Here is a 21,746-nt window from a genome sequence, read left to right as displayed (position 1 = left end):
ATATATATATATATGTATATATATATATATATATATATATATATGTATATATATGTATATATATATGTATATATATGTATATATATATATATATATATATATATATAACATTCAATTAGAAGCGATCAATGTGATCTAGACCTCTTCAGCTACCGGGATTAACCAAGATCTTTTACTTTTGTGATGTTAGAAAAATTTCATATCACATGTGCATGATTTAAGGAAGATGAAACATAAAGACAACCATCAAATCAAGAACACAACATATTGATAATTGAGTTCACCCAATGTGGGTTACGTCTTCGGGCTCTGGTGTCAAGAGTGGGGAGGTCGCTTCATTAATGCTGCAAAATAATGATGAGTACATAGTACATTCTTTGTCATTACAAGGATAAATTCCCTCAACAAGAGTGGCATGTATCTCCATGATACGTTCTCCCTACATGAACTCTCACTCAAAGGGCCCTCCTTCAGCATGACAACCTAATAAATTCTCACATGATGTGGCATACAAGCATCCTTTCAACATAATAGTGACATGGATTTTGACAACAAAACATCATCTCAGCAAAACAAAAGAAAAGCATGACATAAATGCATCATATACCTCCACTTTCGGGGATGGCGAAAAAATGCAAAGCTCAACTGTTGAAATGGACTGCACCGTTGAATTTGTGGCGCGAAATCATGTCAAACGACTATAAACTTGGCCCCTTTCTGGCACCATCAAATTCTGCACCCTCAGGAATATCGAAGATTCCTTCTTGAAGATTGACAAAAAAATAGTTACTCGGATGAAGATTCTGAGCACACCACTGTGCTCCCTATGAAATTCTGTGAAAAATGACTATAAAGTTGGCATCATTCTGCCTCGTTCAAAAATTAACCTGCAAGGTAATCTTTTAGATTCCATAAGATTCTGCAAAGATTCCTTGTTGTTGGATACCTAGATTTCTATTGCTCATATGGGGAAATGGACCACACCATCACGTTCCCTACGAAACTATGGTTCTTTTGAGTATAAAGTTGTCATGCTTCTATTACTATGAAAAATCACCCTCTAGGGAATTCCAAATATTCCTCACAAGCCTCAAAAATATTCTCTGAGAATATTCCTAGAGAATATTCGCTTATCTCGATATTTGAGCCACATGGTTTTGGTTCTAGGTTCCTGGACTATTTTTGCCTCCACTCCTTCTTGGTCCTCCCTCCATTCATCGAATGGCAGACTCTAGCTCTCATACAAGTGTAGTGGCAAAGCCGTTGGGCGGCAGGAGACCTGTGGTCGAATCCCCATGATGAAAAATTTTGTTGGCGCATTTGTTCTAACATTTTTTGGCGTATTTTGTTATGTGTCATAACCAGTAACAATCGAAGGTCAACATTGTGTGGTGGTTAACGTAATAGTTATGTGGCGTTTTTTATGGGATGGGACCGCCCGTGGAACGGGCCAGCCACATGACCGAGCAAGTTCGATCCCTGTCAATCCCACAGTATGTGGCGCCATTCATATGGTGGTCGGCCCATTATATTAATGTGGTTGTAATGTTATTACATATATGTCATGCGGTTTGGGCATTCAGGCTTTCATATGGTGGTGGGGTTTAACAACCTGCCACCATGTATTTAAATATATAATGTCATTTGGTTCCATTGGGGGGTAGTGGCCTGCCACCCCAAAATTATTATTTTTTATTTCATTTAAACCAATGGTTAATTTTTATCTTGCAGAAAATAAGGGATAATAAGCAAATTAAGTAGGCGAAAAATTTGCTCGTTCTAATGGTCGGATTCTGTCCACCGTGACGCTGCCCAATTGTTACCTTGTTAAGGTTTCCACTCGGCCAAGTTTGACCCAAAATTTGACCATCTATAACTTGAGCATACGAACTTAGATTTGAGTGTCATTCACAATGGTGGAATCAGGACAATGAGCTCTATGATCTGGTCCTAGTTTCACTTCAATCTGACAACTTTTATTTTTGAGATTTTTAAAGGCCACTTCCATTTCCGAGTGTGTCTGAAGCCACCTGGATCATTCCTCCCCATTGAGGATCTTTTGGTTCTCCAAAAGCATGGACATAATCTGCAACTTCTTTGTTACATTGTCTACACCACAAGTGTCTTGACAGCTCACACTTCCTTCTCCTTCACCTTTGTTCTTCGAAGCCATAGGTGATGAGTTGACACCTGCATCCTCTGCAAACCTGTAGTATAATATTTATAAAGTAAATGCTCAATTACATGACCAACTGTGACCCAAACATCACCACACTTTACAAGATTTTATAACACACATTGTTTAGTCAAGTTTACATCGTCATAGAAGTCAATACCCCAACTATTAATAAAGGGCCAAAACAGCATCATTGCTTTAATAAGTGATGTAAAATAGTTCACTTTTACATTTACATTGCAACACATGATTTAAAAAATTCGGCCATGACAAGCTACGATTTCTTAGTAAAATCGTCTCTTACTCAACAAATTGAAGCACCAGGAATGTGACGGATTTGCTTGTTGAGCATCCTCATCAACTAGTTTCTGCACGGGCGCTTTGTCCTTGTGATGATGTTCCGGATGGAACCTCCAACATGTGTCTCTTTGTTGGGTCCCTATAATACTAGTGATTACCCCATTACTATTGTAGTTATACCCCTTATTTATATTGTTGTGCCCCTATTACCCCCATATTGTTATTTCTGTGCCCCTTAGAATCCCTCTATTGTTATTTTTGTGGCTTTATATTATTATTGTTAGGTCGGCTGAATTATATTGTGACTCCTTAGACTCCTATATATAGAAAGGAGGTTTTGTCATTTGTATCATCCAAGAATTGTTAATTTATGTAATGTAAAGGAGGTTACCCCCTCGAAGAGGCTGAATTCTAAGGCGTTGATCTATCTTTTCTATCTTTTCTTGAGCTGGTTTCATAACATTTGGTATCAGAGCTTTGGATTCTAGGGTTTCGCTGCTCCAAACAGGTCATCGTGGAATTTTCGCTATAACGTTTTTCTGTGACGTTTCAAAAGTCGCAAAAAAAACCCATTTGAGAAGAAATCGCGCTGAACCTTGGGTCCGAATTTTAGAGATTTTCGCGCGATATTTGCGGAGATATGATCTGAGGAAGTTGGTCTTTTTGCAGACTCCTGAATTACATTCAAAACAGGTGACCGGGGAAAATCGTCATAACTTTCTCTCTGGGGATCGGATTGAAATTTCGTAAGAAGGTACAGAAATAGGACAGACTGTAGTTTCTTGTGTGTGTGTTTCAGATTCAAAGGTTGAAACAGTGACTCGTGGCACGTCGTACAAGTTCGCTCTACTGAACCAGTCTAAAAGCAAGTCACTGTGGGAGATTTCACATAACTCTTCCTTGGAGAATCCAATTTGGCTCAGACTTGTGGCATTGGAAAGAGGACGCAGAAGGCTACTACAGGTAGCAATTTCAGAACTATATGATCTGAAATTATAGAGATACATCAGATTCAATATCAGGCTTCTATAAAGTGAAAAAAGGTGTGTAGTTTTTTTTTAAATTTTTGTGTAAGCTTGGTTTAACGAAATTCAAAGGGCATAGTAAAGCATTATTATCGGTAACTGATGCCCCGAGGAAAGAAAATGCAAACACCTAGTAAGGAACCTGAAAGCTCTATCATGACTCATGAAGAAGAGGAAGAAATGCTACATGATATATCAAAATTACAAGAACAAGTGCAACAAATGTCACGCTCACAAAAGTTAACAGATGCTAAGATAAATGGCGTGGAAGCTAAGATAAGTGGCGTGGAATCTAAGATAAATGGTGTGGAATCTAAGATAAAGGGCATGGAAGCTAAGATGGATGAGTCGAAGACAGATTTGAAGAGAGACATGGCAGATTTGAAGATAGATTTGAAGACAGACATTGAAGAATTGAAGAAGTTGCTACAAGAAAGGGTCACTAATGGTGACAAGGTAGTAAAGGAAACTCATGATGAGAACAAAAGAAATGTTAATCATGATTCCATAGACACAAATGTTGGATCAAAGAATCACCATATTCCAAAAATCGATATGAGGAAGTTTGATGGCAAGGATCCCGCCACATGGATATTACAAATGGAGCAATTCTTCGATCTCAATAATGTGAAAAACGCACAAAAGGTACGTATGGCAACTGTATATTTGGAACCAAATCAGTTTGTATGGTATCAATGGCTTTGTTCTCGTAAAAAATTTATTACTTGGACAATTTTTACGGAAGAATTGATAGCACATTATGAAGATACAAAAAGCAACACTTTTTTTAGCCAATTGATAAGTCTCAAACAAAAGGGTTCAGTAATGGAGCACATTGAGGAGTTCCAAAAATTGAACATAAGGGTAAAAGATATTCCAGAGGAGCATAGGATTGATGTGTTCATAGGGTCTTTAAAGGATAATATCCAACATGATGTTCGCCTTTGGGAACCTGATTCATTAGAGAAGGCATTCAGGTTAGCAAAAAAAATGGAAAGCAAAATTATGGCAACCAGGAAGCATACCACTCACAACTATAAAGACGGAAGTGTTGTTGCCCCTAGTCTTCCACAACCTATAAGGTTGACACCAAAACAATTGGAAGAAAAAAGAGCAAAAGGGCTTTGTTACAGTTGTGATAGCAAATACACTAAAGGTCATAAGTGTGCTGAGAAGAAATTATTTTACATAGATTGTGAAGAGGAAGAAGAAAAGGAGCAAGAAAGGTCAAAAGAAGAAGAGATATACTCCAGGAACAAAGCCTAGATGAAGAACAAATAAATCCGACCATATCTTGTAATGCATTGGCAGGAATTACCACTCCTCAAACCATCAAGATAGAAGGACAAATCAAGAAGAAAAAGGTAATAGTGTTGATTGATTCAGGAAGCACCCACAATTTTATTCATTGTAGGGTAGCAAAAGAATTGAATTGCTTCTTATATCCAGCACCAGAGTGTCAAGTGATGATTGCAAATGGAGGAACAATAAATTGCTCTGGAAAGTGCCATAATATCAAGCTATCCATGGGAGAATATGTATTGACTAGCCCAATGCTTTCCATTCCAATGGGAGGTGCTGATGTTGTACTAGGAGTCCAATGGCTACAATCCTTGGGTACAATAGCTTTTAATTTTCAAGAACTTTTCATCAAATTTTCTACGGAAGGAAAGGAAGTTGAATTAAGGGGTATTGCAGGGAAACCAGGAAAGATAATCAGCTCTCATGGTATGACAAAGCTTCTAAAAAAGGAGCAAAGAGGTGTAATTGCACAATTATGTTCGCTAGATGTTTCCACATTGGAATCATCTATTTCTCCAGATCTCCAAAAAGTCCTGGACAATCATTCCAAGGTATTTGAGACTCCCAAGGGTCTCCCACCTATGCGTGATCATGATCATGCTATTCATCTGATTCCAGGAAGTGTTCCTCCAAACATCAGGCCGTACAGATATCCCTATGTCCAAAAAAGTGAAATTGAACGTATGGTTGCAGAAATGCTAGAGGCTGGTATAATTCAACCGAGTCAAAGTTCTTTCTCAGCTCCAGTAGTATTGGTGCACAAGAAGGATGGATCATGGCGCATGTGTCCGGATTATAGGGAGCTCAACAAGCTCACTATTAAAGATAAGTTCCCCATTCCTGTTATTGATGAATTACTGGATGAATTGCATGGATCAATTTACTTCACCAAGTTGGATCTTCGTTCGGGATATCATCAAATCAGAATGAAGATTGAAGACATTCCGAAAACGGCATTTAGAACTCATGAGGGTCATTATGAATTTTTGGTCATGCCTTTTGGCCTTACCAATGCACCTTCAACATTTCAAGGTTTGATGAATTCAATTTTCAAACCATTCCTTAGAAAATTTGTGTTAGTATTTTTTGATGATATACTAATCTACAGCAAGTCTTGGAAGGATCATGTTGAACATGTTGACAGGGTGCTACAACTATTGGAGGAGAAACAATTATATGCAAAAAGATCCAAATGTTTCTTTGGAGTCCAGGAGGTGGAATATTTGGGTCATATTGTATCTCATGAAGGAGTTAAGGTAGACCCTAGCAAAATTAAAGCCATTAAGGAATGGAAAATCCCCACATCCATAAAGCATCTGCGAGGATTTCTTGGGTTGACAGGGTATTATCGCAAGTTTGTTAAGAATTATGGGAGAATAGCAGCACCTCTAACAACATTATTGAAGAAAGATTCATTTTCATGGACTCCGGAAGCAACAAAGGCCTTTGAACATCTTAAAGAGGCAATGTGCCAAGCACCGGTCTTAGCTACACCGGACTTCACAAAAACCTTTATTGTGGAATGTGATGCTTCAGGAAATGGAATTGGTGCTGTTCTAATGCAAGATGAAAGACCCATTGCTTTTGAAAGTCGTCCAATCAAGGGAAAGTTTTTAAGCAAAGCTATTTATGAGAAGGAAATGTTGGCAATACTCCATGCACTTAAGAAATGGCGACCCTACCTAATGGGAAGACACTTCAAGGTAAAAACGGATCATGATAGCCTTAAATACTTTTTAGAACAAAGATTATCCTCTGAAGAGCAACAAAAGTGGGTCACAAAGATGTTGGGTTATGACTTTGAAATCATCTACAAAAAAGGGAAGCAAAATGTGGTGGCAGATGCACTCTCAAGAAAGGATGAGGATGTGGAAGCATTGTTGTGTGCCATTTCTATTATCCAACCAGATTGGATAAACGAAGCAAGGGAGGAATGGAAGAATGACGAAGAAGTGTGGGCACTTATTCGAAAGCTACAACAAGATTCCAGTACTTCTGATACATTTAGCTGGCAAAATGATTCGTTATGGTACAAAGATCGCTTATACCTCTGTAAGAATTCCCAGCTAAAACAAAAGATTCTTATGGAATTGCACACTTCTCCCTTAGGAGGGCACTCAGGATTTTTAAAAACTTACCACAGGGTTAAGAAGGAATTTTTTTGGGATGGCCTTAAATCAGATATTCAAAAGTTTTGTGGCGGAATGTTTGGTTTGCCAGCAAAATAAAGTTGAAACAATTAAGACACCGGGTCTATTACAACCTTTATCCATTCCAAGCCAACGTTGGGAGGAGGTTTCAATGGATTTTATCACAGGTTTACCCAAGTCTGAGGGAAAGAGTGTCATCATGGTGGTAGTTGACAGACTTACCAAGTATGCACACTTTTGTGCATTATCACATCCATTTAAAGCCAGTACAGTTTCTACTGCATTTATGGAAACAGTTCAAAAGCTACATGGAAACCCAAAGATTATTGTAAGTGACAGAGATCCCATTTTCACTGGAAATTTTTGGACAGAATTATTTTCTTGTCTTGGTACTCAGTTAGCTCATAGCTCATCTTATCATCCTCAATCTGATGGGCAAACTGAGATAGTAAACAAATGTTTGGAAGGATATCTTCGTTGCTTTGTATCTGATAAACAGACACAATGGGTCAAATGGTTGCCTTTGGCTGAATGGTGGTATAACACTTCCTTCCATACAGCAACAAAAATGACCCCATTTATGGCACTTTATGGGTATCAACCACCATCCATCACATCATATTTAAGAGAAAATTCTAAGGTTCAGGCAGTGGAACATCACATCGAACATCAACAACAAGTCCTCCAACTCTTAAAGGATAACCTCGTGTTGGCACAAAATAGAATGAAACAACAGGCAGATCAACATCGCAGTGAAAGAAGTTTTGATGTAGGTGATTGGGTATTCCTACGGCTACAACCATATAAGAAAATGTCCCTAAAGCAAGCTAAGAAGGATAATAAATTATCACCAAAGTATTATGGTCCGTACAAGGTGTTGCAAAAGATTGGTACTATGGCATACAAATTGGAGCTTCCTGCAGCTTCTCGATTGCACCCAGTTTTCCATGATTCATGTTTAAAGAAGGTTATAGGTGACAAGCTCCCAATTCAAACAATATTTCCAGAACTTGACGAGGAAGGAAAAATTATATTGGAACTGGAAGCAGTCACAGAAACAAGAACTCGACAGCTACGAAATCGATCAATTTCAGAGTATCTTATCAAGTGGAAGAACTTATCCGCTGAAGATTCCACATGGGAGGATGAGAATTTTATGCAGAAGTATCCAGAACTACTCAAGCGTTGAGGACAACACTTTTTTGAAGGAGAGGGGCATGTTGGGTCCCTATAATACTAGTGATTACCCCATTACTATTGTAGTTATACCCCTTATTTATATTGTTGTGCCCCTATTACCCCCATATTGTTATTTCTGTGCCCCTTAGAATCCCTCTATTGTTATTTTTGTGGCTTTATATTATTATTGTTAGGTCGGCTGAATTATATTGTGACTCCTTAGACTCCTATATATAGAAAGGAGGTTTTGTCATTTGTATCATCCAATAATTGTTCATTTATGTAATGTAAAGGAGGTTGCCCCCTCGAAGAGGCTGAATTCTAAGGCGTTGATCTATCTTTTCTTGAGCTGGTTTCATAACACTCTCCTTCAGTGTACCCCAAACATTCAAGTCGAGGTCTTTGTACAACATCCAATGGTTGAGTTATTTCATAGCCATTAACACCAAGTCCTCCTCCTTTATACCCCATCTTGGTAAGGAGTCTCATGTTGGTTCCTGAAATGGGTACCTCGGTGTTTCCAATAGAAATAGTTTCATGTGAAAATGAAATTGACAAATGACCAACACTATTTACCTCATTTATCGATTCTGGAGTAGGAGGTGATGGCTTCACTAAGCCTTCGTTACGCTTCTATTTTTTCCAAAGCCTCTTCTGTGGCTCATAACTGAAGCTGCAATCTCTACTTCTTCTCTTTCTCTTCTCATAGCAGTCTCCTCAATTCAACATTCTCTACTTGAAGGCTCTAACTAATCTCCTCATTTGAATTATGATAAGATGAATGTTTACTCTACAGGGTAGATGGAGCATCATCATATGCTCTTTCTTTCTCCCATACTCTCTTCCATCTTCTCCTCATAATCTACATACATTATTTTCACCATGTGTTCCATCTTGAGGAGGTCCTCATAGAGACCTTTTTTGTTATCCCCTTCCCTTCTCTTGATGCATGTTCAATCATTCACATTAGCAATTCACATCAGTGAGAAGACCGCTCTAATACCAAACTTGATCTGGACCTCTTCAGCTATGGAAATTAACCAAGATATTTTACTTTTGTTATCTTAGTAGAATTTCATATCACATGTGCATGCTTTAAGGAAGATAAAACATAATGACAACCATCAAATCAAGAACACAAACACATTGATAATGGATTTCACCCAGTGTGGGTTACGTCTCAGGGCCCTGGTGCCAAGCGTGGGGAGGCTGCTTCATTAATGTTGTAAGATGATGATGAGTACATAATACATTCTTTTTCATTACAATGATAAATTCCCTCAACTAAAGTGGCATGTCTCTCCACAAGACATTCTCCCTACATGAACTCTAACTCAATGGGCCCTCCTTCAGCATGACAAGATAATAAATTCTCACATGATGTGGCATACAAGCATCCTTTCAACATAATAGTAATGAGGATCTCGATGACAAAACATCATCTCAGCAAATCAGAAGAAAAGAATGACATAACTACATCATATACCTCCACCTTCGGGGATTGCCGAAAAATGCAAAGCTCAGCTGCTGAAATTGATTGCACCGTTAAATTTGTGGCGTGAAATCTTGTCAAACGACTATAAGCCTGGCTCCCTTATGACACCGTCAAATTCTGGACCCTCGAGAATCTTGAAGATTCCACCAAAGATTCCTTCCTAAAGATGGCCGAAAAATATACTGCTGGGATGAAGATTCTAAGCACACCATTGCACTCCCTACGAAATTCTATGAAAAATGACTATAAAGTTGGCATCATTCCGCCTCGATCAAAAATCAACCTCCAAGGGAATCTTTTAGATTCCACAAGATTCTACAAAGATTCCATGATGTTGGACACCTGAATTTCTACTACTCATATGGGGAAATGGACCACACCATGATGTTCTTTGTGAAATTCAGGTTCTTTTGAGTATAAATTTTCCATGATCATTTCACTGTGAAAAATCAGCCTCTAGGGTATCTCAAAGATTCTTCATTAGCCCCAAAAAGTTTCTCTAAGAATATTCCTACAAAATATTCCTCTATCTTGAAATTTTTGCCACACAGTTCCGATTTTGGGTTCCCGAACTGGTTCTGCCTCCGCTCCTACTCATTCCTCCCTCTGTTCTTTGAATGGCAGACTCTGACTCTTATACAAGTGTAGTGGTGGATAGTTCAATGAATAAGTCATTTGCCCAATGGTTGGCCCATGGTTGATAGGATGTTGGGCGTCGGGAGACCTGCGATCGAATCCACACAATGGAACATTTTTTTGGTGCATTTGTTCTAATATTTTTTGGCGTATTTTGTTATGTGGCATAACTAGTAACGGTCGGTTGTCATCATAGTGAAACGGTTAACATAACAATTATGTGGCATTGTTTTATGGGATGGGACCACCCATGGAGAGGGTCGTCCACATGGTTGGGCAGGTTCGATCACTGTCGATCCCGCAATATGTCGTGCCATTTGTTTGGTGGTTGGCTTGTTATATTAACGTGGTTGTAACATTGTTACATATATTTTATGTGGTTTGGGCCTAGGGGATATCATGTGGTGGCGAGGTTTGACCACCTTCCACCATGTATTTAAATATATAATGTCGTTTGGTCCTTTTGGGGGGTGGCAGGGGTGGTGGGGGTGGCAGCCCACCACCCCAAAATTATATTTTTTTGATTTTATTTCAACCAATGGTTTGTTTTTTAAGTTTTTCTAAGGCCACTTCCATTTCTAAGCGTGTCTGGAGCCACCTGGATCACCATACTATGCAATACAAGTAACACATGGATTTCCCTAGCCCCTCATATCACCTAAATAGTCTCATACACACTTGTTCCAAGTGCCTAAGACCACCACTTAACCAATAATGTTGCCACATTGCAATCAATCATGCACAAAACCATACAAGTACTTCTGCAAAAAAATTAAGAGTGTGATAATTAGCTAAGGTCGTAGAAATAAGTTTCCTAGACCTTCAAGACAAACGATAATAAACACATGCATTTCCAATGCATCCCACAAGACAAAATGTAAGAAGCATTATTGCAGTCATCATGCAACTCTGCAATCAGTGCCATAAGTAACACTCGGTCATATTCGCATTTAGTTATTACACTCTGATCTAGAGCTCCACTCATCTCCAAAGATCCAAGTATTGGACCTACTGCTCTATTAATTTTGTAACAGGGAAACATTTTATTTCCAAATGTCTAGAGTTGAAACTTTATTATTCATTTCATCTGTGATAGAGCCCATCCAGCCCAAGTGTTGAACCTAGAATCTCTAATACCACTTTGTAACACACCCCCTTACCATTGATTGTCCTACTAAGGTAGAAAGATGGAAATTACTATGTTGACCCTATATCCAAGGTATAGTTATGGAAATGGGGTCTAAATTTCTTATCTTTATCAACTTTCTCAAAACTGACAATGGAAAACACAGTTTTGTTTATCTCGTTGAAACCTTTCCAATGATATAAAATTTGTCTTGGACTCTCGAATCAAATGATATGGTTGATCAAATTCTAGTTATAAGGTCTCACCACATCATCTAACCTAACCCATGGCGAGTAAGGACCCCTTGTGTCTACCCCAGTCATCCACCTCACTGCCACATGGTAGCACCACCCTAGTTATTGATCCATTCATGAGAGCGACACATGTGCAAATGATTCCCCTTTAGCAGTAGTTGAATATACACATAAGGATTAACTGGCATATTTACAAGGTATGCAAGCCCCTTCATGACCACATCACCCCAGGAATAAAACCCTGGTGGGTTCCTCTACAAATCTTCGTCGAAATTACCAGGGTAAATGCGTCAGGGTTACGTGGATTCCCCATGGACCCTCCTCCAACGTGTGACACCACCCATTCATTGCAGCCACGTGCTCGGATCCACCACTACCACATCATCCCAGCTGATACCCCTCTATGATACATTCAAACCCACTGGGGTTACATGGAAGTCCACCTATCCATTGTGCACATCAACTCTTCTTCAACTAATCACAAGGGTCACACTCCCTTACACCTGCGCATATGGGCCCCACCACTGCCACCTCACCCCAAGAATAAATATCAGCAGGATTATACCCAGCTCCATGAGAAATCATTAAGGTGATGTCATTGGATTTTATCATCAAGGTGACTTCATGCCCTCGACATGGCTCCACTCCAATTATAAGCCACTTGGCCCCAAAAAGCCTGAATCTAACTGACACTTCTCTGCCTCTGAAGTCACCACATCGCCTACCACAATGACCATGGGTCCTACAAGTCCTTCACTATGTGGTAAGGTTTAAATTCATGTTATAAAGGTTTCAAGGTCCTCCGTCCTGATATGCCAAATTCTTGGAAACCATCCCCATTGTGCCATGTTCCCCCTATGGATAAACCCCGGTGGGGTTTTCTTATACTTTCCCCAAAATATTCAAGGAAATACTTCCAGGAAATGTGGACAACACTATACATTTAGTGGAATCCAACAGCTCTTAGTTTCCCCTCCTGCACGCCCATGGTTATGGCTCCTGCCCACATGACTAGATGGAGAGTCTACCTTTTTAGGCCCCAACAATTAAACTTTAACCCCTTGTAGCATATGTAAATATGTTTTTGCTTTTTCCCTGCCCTTAGCGCTCAGTCACGACACTCACACAAATGGCCTATACAATTCAAAGGTTGGGCCCTTGCATACATACATACATACATATATCTATAATTCATATATTAATGTTATACTCAAACAACGACTCCACCAGAAACTCCTCATCCACCAACAATAGTCTAGCTACCTTGATCAACAACGCTAACAGCATAAGCATTAATGCACATAATCTGAAATGCTTCAATGTTGGCTTGTTCCTTGGCCCCACAGTTTCGAATTCATTTAGAGTTCACAATGGCAATCCTTTTAACTTAAATAATTATACCTTAACCACCGAAAGTAGCCATGACTCCATTCTAGGCATGGACAACTACACAAATAGGAGTATCTACCCAATGGGCACTTCGACTATTGAAGGCATCAACTCGATATCATTCCACAAAATCGATAATCAGCCTGACAAGATTGATAGCATCAATAAATCCCTAACAATATATATACAACACTCTCACCTTAAAAACAATATCCCTAGTAAAAACCCTAAAAATTTTATTAATTTGTCATCTCGCTATTTAACTAAAGAAGAATATAACATTCTAAACAAGGACCTTAATTTTGTGATTGCTCCAAAAAAGATACCTTTGAAAACATAATTTGCAGTATTGAAGAAGCCATTAATGATTTGAATAGTGAAGACAAAGAGGCCACAAGATTGGATTCCATTTCTATTTTTAAAAACTCCAAGCCTCGTAAAAGAAATCTCAACACAGAAGAACTTTCAACTATTAGAAGCATCAAGAACAATGACAATGTTGTGGTTCTTAAAGTTGACAAGTGTGGTGCCACTATTGTTATGAACAATAGTGACTACATCAAGAATATGAATGAACACCTTGATGGTAGTGGTAGTTGTAGAAGGTTATAAAATAACTCAACTTTCTAGGATAATTAAAGAGGTAAATAAGATCATCAAGAAATATAACATGGACGAATGGACTAAGAAACATCTAACCCCTAGTTGTGAAATTATACCAAGAATTTATGGTCTCCCTAAAATCCATAAGGATGGAGTTCCCTTAAGACCTATTTTCAACACTATTGGCTCCCCCAATTATGAACTTTCAAAATATGTCTCTAAAATCCCTAAGCCTCTTACTAGTAATTTTGATTCATTCATCAAAGATTCCAGTGACTTTGTAAAGATGATTGAAAAAGAAAAAGTTAAAAATGGAGACTAGCTTATTAGCTTTGATGTAGTATCCCTCTACACCATGATTCCACTTGATAAAGCCATTCACGTTATCAAAGAAGTGATTGATCCCCAAACTTCCAAACTAGTTGAGGTTTTCTTTCACTCCACCTTTTTTAGCTTCCAGGGTAAGTATTATGAACACATCACTAGAGTTGCGATGGGTTCCGCCCTCTCTCTCATTGTGGCTAACCTCTTCATGGAGACATTTGAGAAACAAGCCATAGAATCTTACACATTAAAACCTGGCTGGTGAAAATGATTCATTGATGACACCAATGTAAAGTGGTCTCATGGTAAAACTGAACTTGATTTTTTTTTCAACCACCTTAACACCAGATCGAAACACATCAAATTTACCATGGAGACTAAAGAAAGAAATAACATATTGTTACACTAGAAAATCATACACATGTTTCCACAATCCAGAAGACACTAAAAGGTGTCATGCAAAATGCACAAGTGAATATTTTCCAGCTAAATACATCATGAAGTTTAAAGAATTAAATTTATCCTAAGTTCCAATTTTATAAAGATAAAAAAAATTGATGTCACATGGTTATTTCTTTGATAAACGCACATGCACAGAATATCCTTTAAAAGTTGTGTGATTGCAAAAATGGATGACTCAGAGATTCAAAACCACTCCACACACTTGCGGTTGATTCTCTGACATGAGCTCAGTCCAATACAGTGGAGTCGCCCTGAAGATATGCAACCCTTAATGGAATCATCTTGTCCTACTCATGTGTCATTATCATACATGAACCAAGAGGGGGGAGATGGATCCAAAAAATTCTATATAAATAGGCCATCGAAGAGCCAAAATATGAGACATTGTTATGCTAGCCAAATTTCTATCAAAGCAAACCACCATTCCATTGTTGAAGCAAAATAAGGGAAGAGCACTAGCATGTTGGCCATATTACTTCTAAGAAATCCATCAACCTAGTGAGAAAAGTGGAATCCATCCAATGTCTTCATGCTTCTTTGAGAGAGAGGAGAAACTTCCAAAGAGATTGAGGAAAAGAAACCCCCTTGCTGAGGATTTTTTAGCACCATAGCTCAAATAATTCTCTTCAAGTGTCTATTGTATTCAACCTTTACTACCAACAATCAATGAAAGGAGTTTTTCCATTATTTTTTTGAATTGTTTACTCCATTGACCATTGTTTGTGTATTTACCTCTTTGTTTATTTTATGTTTGTGTATGCATTGTTTCCACTATTTGCAATGTTGTGTTTATTTAAGTATGTCCACTAACAGCACCAATTCTACCTGTGATCCTTTATAGGGAACAATCAACTGCTAAGGAGGTGTATTTTGGTACACCATTGCCACAAAAACACTACCATAGGAATTTTGACCATACTGTTGTCTTTTCATTAATCTAAATATTGTTTTTGCAGGACCTCCTCTCTACACAACCATCCTACAAGGTGCTCAACACCTCTCTGGAATTTTTACAGACCTCAAGGACCTATTCTGAGCCCACATAAGTGAATTTTTCTTTATTTTTTTTCTCACCCGCGTGGCTTTTTCTCTAAAAAATATGTGTGTGTGTCTGTGTGTGGCTAAACTCACACGATCACTAGCAAGCAAAAAAGGGCCTTGTATTTTCCCTTTTCTTGGGTGATTGGCAGCCTTTAATGAATTGACTTCACCTCTGCATTCTGTATTTTATGTTTAGTATCCCTGGTTGCTTTACTAACCTCAATTGGTGGAGAAATTAGAGTTTTTTTCATTTTATATTTGCAACATAGCTTAATTAGGGAGAAAAGTAAGTGGCCAATTCCACATATGTTTTTCAAACTATTTTACTAAAATTCTCTACAAATCACATAGTTTAATTAGTAAAGAAGCAAGTGGCCCACCATCCACAAATATTACTATTAACCAAAGCATTTAGTTCTTCATTTTTTGGGACTAGGAGAAAATTTAATTAGAGAAAGAAAGTAATCTCTACTTCCCTTGTGTCTCTTAGACAAACCTGGGCTTGCATATGAAAACTTTCTTAAAAGCATTTGAATTTCCATCTCCCTTGTTAAACTTCACATAGTTTAATAGGAAAAGAGTAAGTGGCCCATAATCCACAATATATGTATTTTTCAATGCAAGGAACAATCAACACTTAGTGTAATTATAAGGATATTGTAAAGGATCACCACACATCCGCATCTTATCACACTTTGTATGCTCACTTTCATCACACACTAAGCATCCATAATCTTTGTACTCAAGGGCATCTAGTTTGCGTAGCTTTGGGTACTTACTATTTTTGTTTACAAAATCACTATGATAAGTGAATTAAGACTCTTTAAATACAACCATAACTTGAACCAACTAAGTTTCCCCACAGGGGCCACCAAAAAATTTATAGTTTAGGTTAGGACCATTGGGGTAGGCATCCCACCTAGGCTTTTTACTTTTTAGGGAGCTTAAAATCCTTCAATCATCCCATGAAAAAGAATATCTGAGCATGGGAGAGAGTTGATTCAAAGGGTTTCGGCTTAGGTCCAGTACGTGCAGTACTCTTTGGGATACCTGACCCATCTAGTGCTCAATACAGGTAACTGACTACCAAGAATTTAAAGACACGAATGTTCATGTGAGAAGAAGGTACTTTAGTGACCAAAATCTAGGGTATCCTTTTGTTATAGGTGACGGTGCAGGCAACACTTAAGCCTCATTACCATTACCTTGGTTGATTCTTCAGTTGCTGGAAAGTGTCGCTAGTTCTTTCAAAATGTTTCCCTAGGACCCATCAGAAGATATCTTCACCAAGGCCCAGTTACTTTGAGAGTGATAAGGACGATTAGGTCTACATAGGATCTTTCATCATACGCAACAAACAAAAACCCTTTTTCTTGTTTGCTTGATCACACAGCTTAATTGTAAAAGGAGAATAACCATTTATATTTCCACTTTGTTTTATGTATGTGACCTTATTGCATTGATACGTATCTCCTTCCCTCACCATACACAAAGTAGCACACAATCTAAGCGACACCATAGGGGACCCCATGGCTCCCCGTCAATCTAGACATTTTTTAAATCTCCCCCCATTAACGGGAGGTGTGCTAAGACTCCCATCATTTATTGGATCTTCCTTTATTGGTTCATCTTTGCTCGGGACCCCTCCCTGTCAAAGTACACCCCTCACAACCCTAGAAGGGTCCCCACATGCTACCCCGTTGGGGAGCCCACAAACCACTCTTCTCGATAGTCCGCGAGACACCCATCAAGGTAGTTCTCTTAGAACTTCCCCACAAATTACCCCTTTGCATATAGTTGTCCAAAATCATTTCATGATGGTAGTAAACTTCTAGATCCCATTTTTAGCTTCGTTAAACCTACCGAATATAAGCTAGCTAACCAATGACCTGATCTCCCATGGCCAGAATTGGCCAGTTATGCCCACCAAGCTCCAGTCAGACATTCCAAATTTCGAAGGGAAATAGGGCGAAGATCCAGGAAACCATGTCATCACTTTTCACCTGTGGTGTTCGTCTAATAGTAGCACCGATGATACTATTAGATTACAACTATTTCAATGCACCCTAACTAGGCTTGCAACGAAATGGTATGTTGACTAGCCTTCTTTGTAACACGGAAACTTTAGCTCTCTAGCTCAACTTTCCTCACCTTCTTCCGGCTCCCAGTCCACCATGATTCAGGTCTGGAACTCCTCACCCACTTCAAACAAACACCCACTATCCACTTCAAACAAACACCCGCTACCCACATCTCGAATCACATACATGAATGGAAAAAACATTGTAACCTGTGCAAAACCCAGTTTGAAGATAAATTCCTCTTGGACTTATTCTTGAGATCCCTCACATTTGAAATCTCCAAGGACATGGAAAATTCATCCACGCAAACCAAGGAAGAAGCCATTAGTAAAGCTCAACAGTTGGAGCTTATTTATACCAATCTAGGTACATCTATCATGTGATTGTAGACGCCCCCACACCTACAAACTTATAAAGATATCCCAGGTGCATCCAATGTTGTTGATGGATTGATTGGTTCCATCACCCAAAACCAACTTAGAAATAGCTACCAATGCCCTGGATATTCGTTCAATGGCTAAGCATTTGATGCTACGCAAAATCCACCCCATTGCAAAACATAGGATACTGCCCCGGTCAACCCACACCTATGCAGAATACGGTCAGCAGGGTTACCAAAATCATCCCCTTCAGAGGGGATCATATTCTCCACCACAGGGAAAACAATACTCCTCTAGGAATAAACATGTAATGTCCTCTTCCCAGAATCCATACATTAACCAGGGACAAGGAACCAATATTCTTCTTTCCCCGCACAACAGCAGAAGAACCCACCAAGGCATAATAATGCAAGGGTGAATCTAGTGCAACCTTATCTCACTTCACAATAACAATTGGAGGAGCAGTTGAATCTAGCTAACCCCCCAAATATTGCTAAAATAAAACCTAAAAATAAGCCAAAGGGACAACCCGACTAGGGGGGTAGCAACCCCCATGGGTGCCGGGAAGGGGCAACCCTAACCAGAATCAAAACCATGGATCAACCAACAATAACCCATAGAAACAAGGCAAGAACATAAGTCTATGGACTAATAATTCATGTGCTATCTGTGGGGAATACAATCATTATACCCACCACTATCCTCAAATTCCTGACTTAAAAAGAATACAAGACAATAGGGGGCAAGGAGGTCAACAAACTACATTAATGCAAGACCCCTTCCCTCATCAGGGAGTCGTTAACACTTAGCAACAAGCACCCCACTCTCATCCATCTGGAGGGAACCACATAACAATCCTAATCATGACATTTTCATGACAAGATAAGGTATCCTCCTAAAAAAATGAAATCGAATTTATGAAGCTCCCCTAGAGTCCAATCCATCCACCTCGACCACAGCAATACCTACAGGGTCGTTGACCATTCCTCAACCTTCTATGGAATCTATTCCCAAAATGGTCAAAGGACCTTTACGGTGTGTGGGACATAACTCAAAAGTTGCTCATAGCTACAACATAGTCGACGACTTGGCACGACCACCCTCTGCCATGTCAGCATTAGAAGTCCTACAAACATGCCCAACCCAATGGAAATCCTTACTTTCCGCTCTAGGTGCAATCAACCCATATGATTCTCACCTAATGGTCTTCAACTTGGATAAATATATGTTAAAATTGGAAACCAGTGCAAAACTTCATGTGGGTCATCTTATTCATGGCTAATAATATTTTTATTAGATTCCTCTCATCGAGAGGTGTAGGATTGATATAAATATCATCTGATTCCAATAAGTATTCATGGAGATATGAATTTATTTTGATTATGGAATTATTATCAAGATGACCTACAACTCATGTAGGCTCAGAAGCCCAACAGTCGCATCTATTCACCCACCAACGTTGTGTATAAATATAAGAGGACTTTTCCTCATTTGGACTCACTCAACTCATCACATCTCTCTCTCTCTCTACTACGCAGAAATGAGTCTCTTCTCTATTGCGCTGAAATGGGTCTCTCTCTCACACATGTGAAGCCGGAAGCTGTTGAATTTGAAGTTGCAACTCCAGAAGTAAAGATTGACTTGCGTGGCCTAGAAGATATCCTCTTTGGAACTGTGCTGTAGGTTCATCTGAACCTCCTCTGAAAGCCGCAACTTTTGGTGGTGGAATGAAGTCAATCCAATGAACGGTTTGAAAGATATCGACTGCCCTAGTTTGAAGCTGGAAACTGCTGAAACTGAAGCTGCAATTGCAGAAGTAAAGATTGACTTGAGTGGCCTAGAAGATCTCCTCTTTGGAACTGCACTGCAGGTTCATCTGAACCTCCTCTGAAAGCCGCAACTTTTGGTGGTGGAATGAAGTCAATCCGACGAACGGTTTGCAAGATATCGTCTGCCCTAGTTTGATAATGAAGTCGTTAATGCTGATGCTATTGATCTAGGGTTTGCTACTGCTGATATGAATCAGATTTATTGTACTATTTCTCTCTGCTGAATTATTGAAAATAAAAGAAGATTTGATCAAAGGGTTTCCCCACACATTGTGGGGTTTGTCCCTGGCTAGCCGCCACATCTTGTGTCTCTTGTCTTGGCTTGTTTTCTGTCGATCGTTTAATGTTCTATCTGCACTTTACTTTATGTACGTGTGATTGCTAATCTTTGGAATATAATAAGGAAAAGAAGTAAATTGTTATAAGCATAGAACATACCATAACTTAACATGGTATCAGAGCTGAGGTGAAGACAAAGCCCGAGCAAGAGCAAGAGCAATCATCGAAGAGAAGATTGGCAAGGCTATCCTAAAAGAACTATGGGGTCCTCAACACTCTGTCCTGTCGAAGACAAGCTCCGTGAGAAAGCTGACTATCACGGATGGAAGATGTCTATCGATCAAACCCTTTAGAATCAAGGATTGTTGGATCATGTGAAAGGCAATATTGTTGAGCCTCCATCAAATGCATCCGTTGCTGCCTGGAACAAATGAAAAAATGGAGAAGTCAAAACAATAGAAGATCATCCGGGACTCTATCGACAAGCACTTGGTGGCCTACATCTCTGAACTGGACACCTCCAAGGAAATCTACGATAGACTAGTGATTTTATTTAAAGTTAATGATGCAAATCAAGTTTTGTTTCTTAGAAATAAGCTGAGGGAAATCAAGAAGGGTAAAGATGAAAGTATGCAAGCAGACTTCTTAAGAATCACCGAGATCAAGAACGATCTCCTATCTATTGGGGAAACTATTACTGACAGAGAAATGGCACTCACAACTCTTGGAGGATTTCCATTTGAATGGTATGTGTTCAGGACTACTCTTTTGAACTATAATGTAATTCCTGGTTTCGAGGAATTAATGGCTAGATGCATTCAAGAAGAAACAAGGGAAGAAGTGCAAGAAATGCCCATGCCTAAAGGTCCTCCTGCTGCCTTTTCTTCTCATGCAAAGAAAAGAAATAATTCCGAGACTAAATCAAAAGGAAAGGTTGGACCTAAGGCTAGAAGAAAATGACGATGTTACATTTGCGATAAAGCAAGTCACTATGTATGAGATCATGAGCATCATGATGAATGAGATCATGGACATAAAGGGCAACATGAGATCATGGACATATAGGACAGCATGATGATGATGCACACTAGTTTGAGCAGCATTATGATGGATAAAATCATGGACAAGGGCAGCATGATGATAATCATGATTAGAGCAGCATGGTACAATATGCAGTGGTGCAACTAGAAATCCCTCTGATGGCAATCAAAGGAATGACAAATTCAACAGCAAAGGTAAGACGAGAGTTGGGAATCAAGGAAGAGGACAGGCATTCAAGAAGCCTAGAAATTTCAGGATGTATTAAATGCACCTGACCTCAAAAATAACCTAGTTTCCATCTCGGCAACCGAAGACAAAGGCTACAAGGTAACCTTCAGCGATGGCAAGGAACATATATGGAAAAATAATGTTAAAGATGCCTTTACTCTTGGGTTTAGTGTTGATTCATTATATCAGGTCGATGGAAGTCTGCTAGGTGTCATGTCTTATGACACATCTCTTCAGTCCGAACTTTGGCATTAGAGGTTTGCCCCCCTTCATTATAAAGCTATACTCGGTGTAAGACAAATGGTAGGGATGCCCGAATTCTGAGTAGAGAAAGAAGGTGTATGTCCAGGATGTGCCGAAGGAAAGCTCAAAAGGGTACCATTCCCCTCAAGCCAAAGCAAGACCTCCAATATATTATAGTTGGTTCACTCAGGCATACCTGATGT

This window comes from Pinus tabuliformis, chromosome J (assembly GCF_031772625.1).
Source record: "Pinus tabuliformis cultivar Carrire ecotype Pingquan chromosome J, CPIR1, whole genome shotgun sequence".
Taxonomy (NCBI): Eukaryota; Viridiplantae; Streptophyta; class Pinopsida; order Pinales; family Pinaceae; genus Pinus; species Pinus tabuliformis.
The sequence above is the reverse complement of the archived record's forward strand: the minus strand, read 5'-3'. Positions refer to the sequence as shown.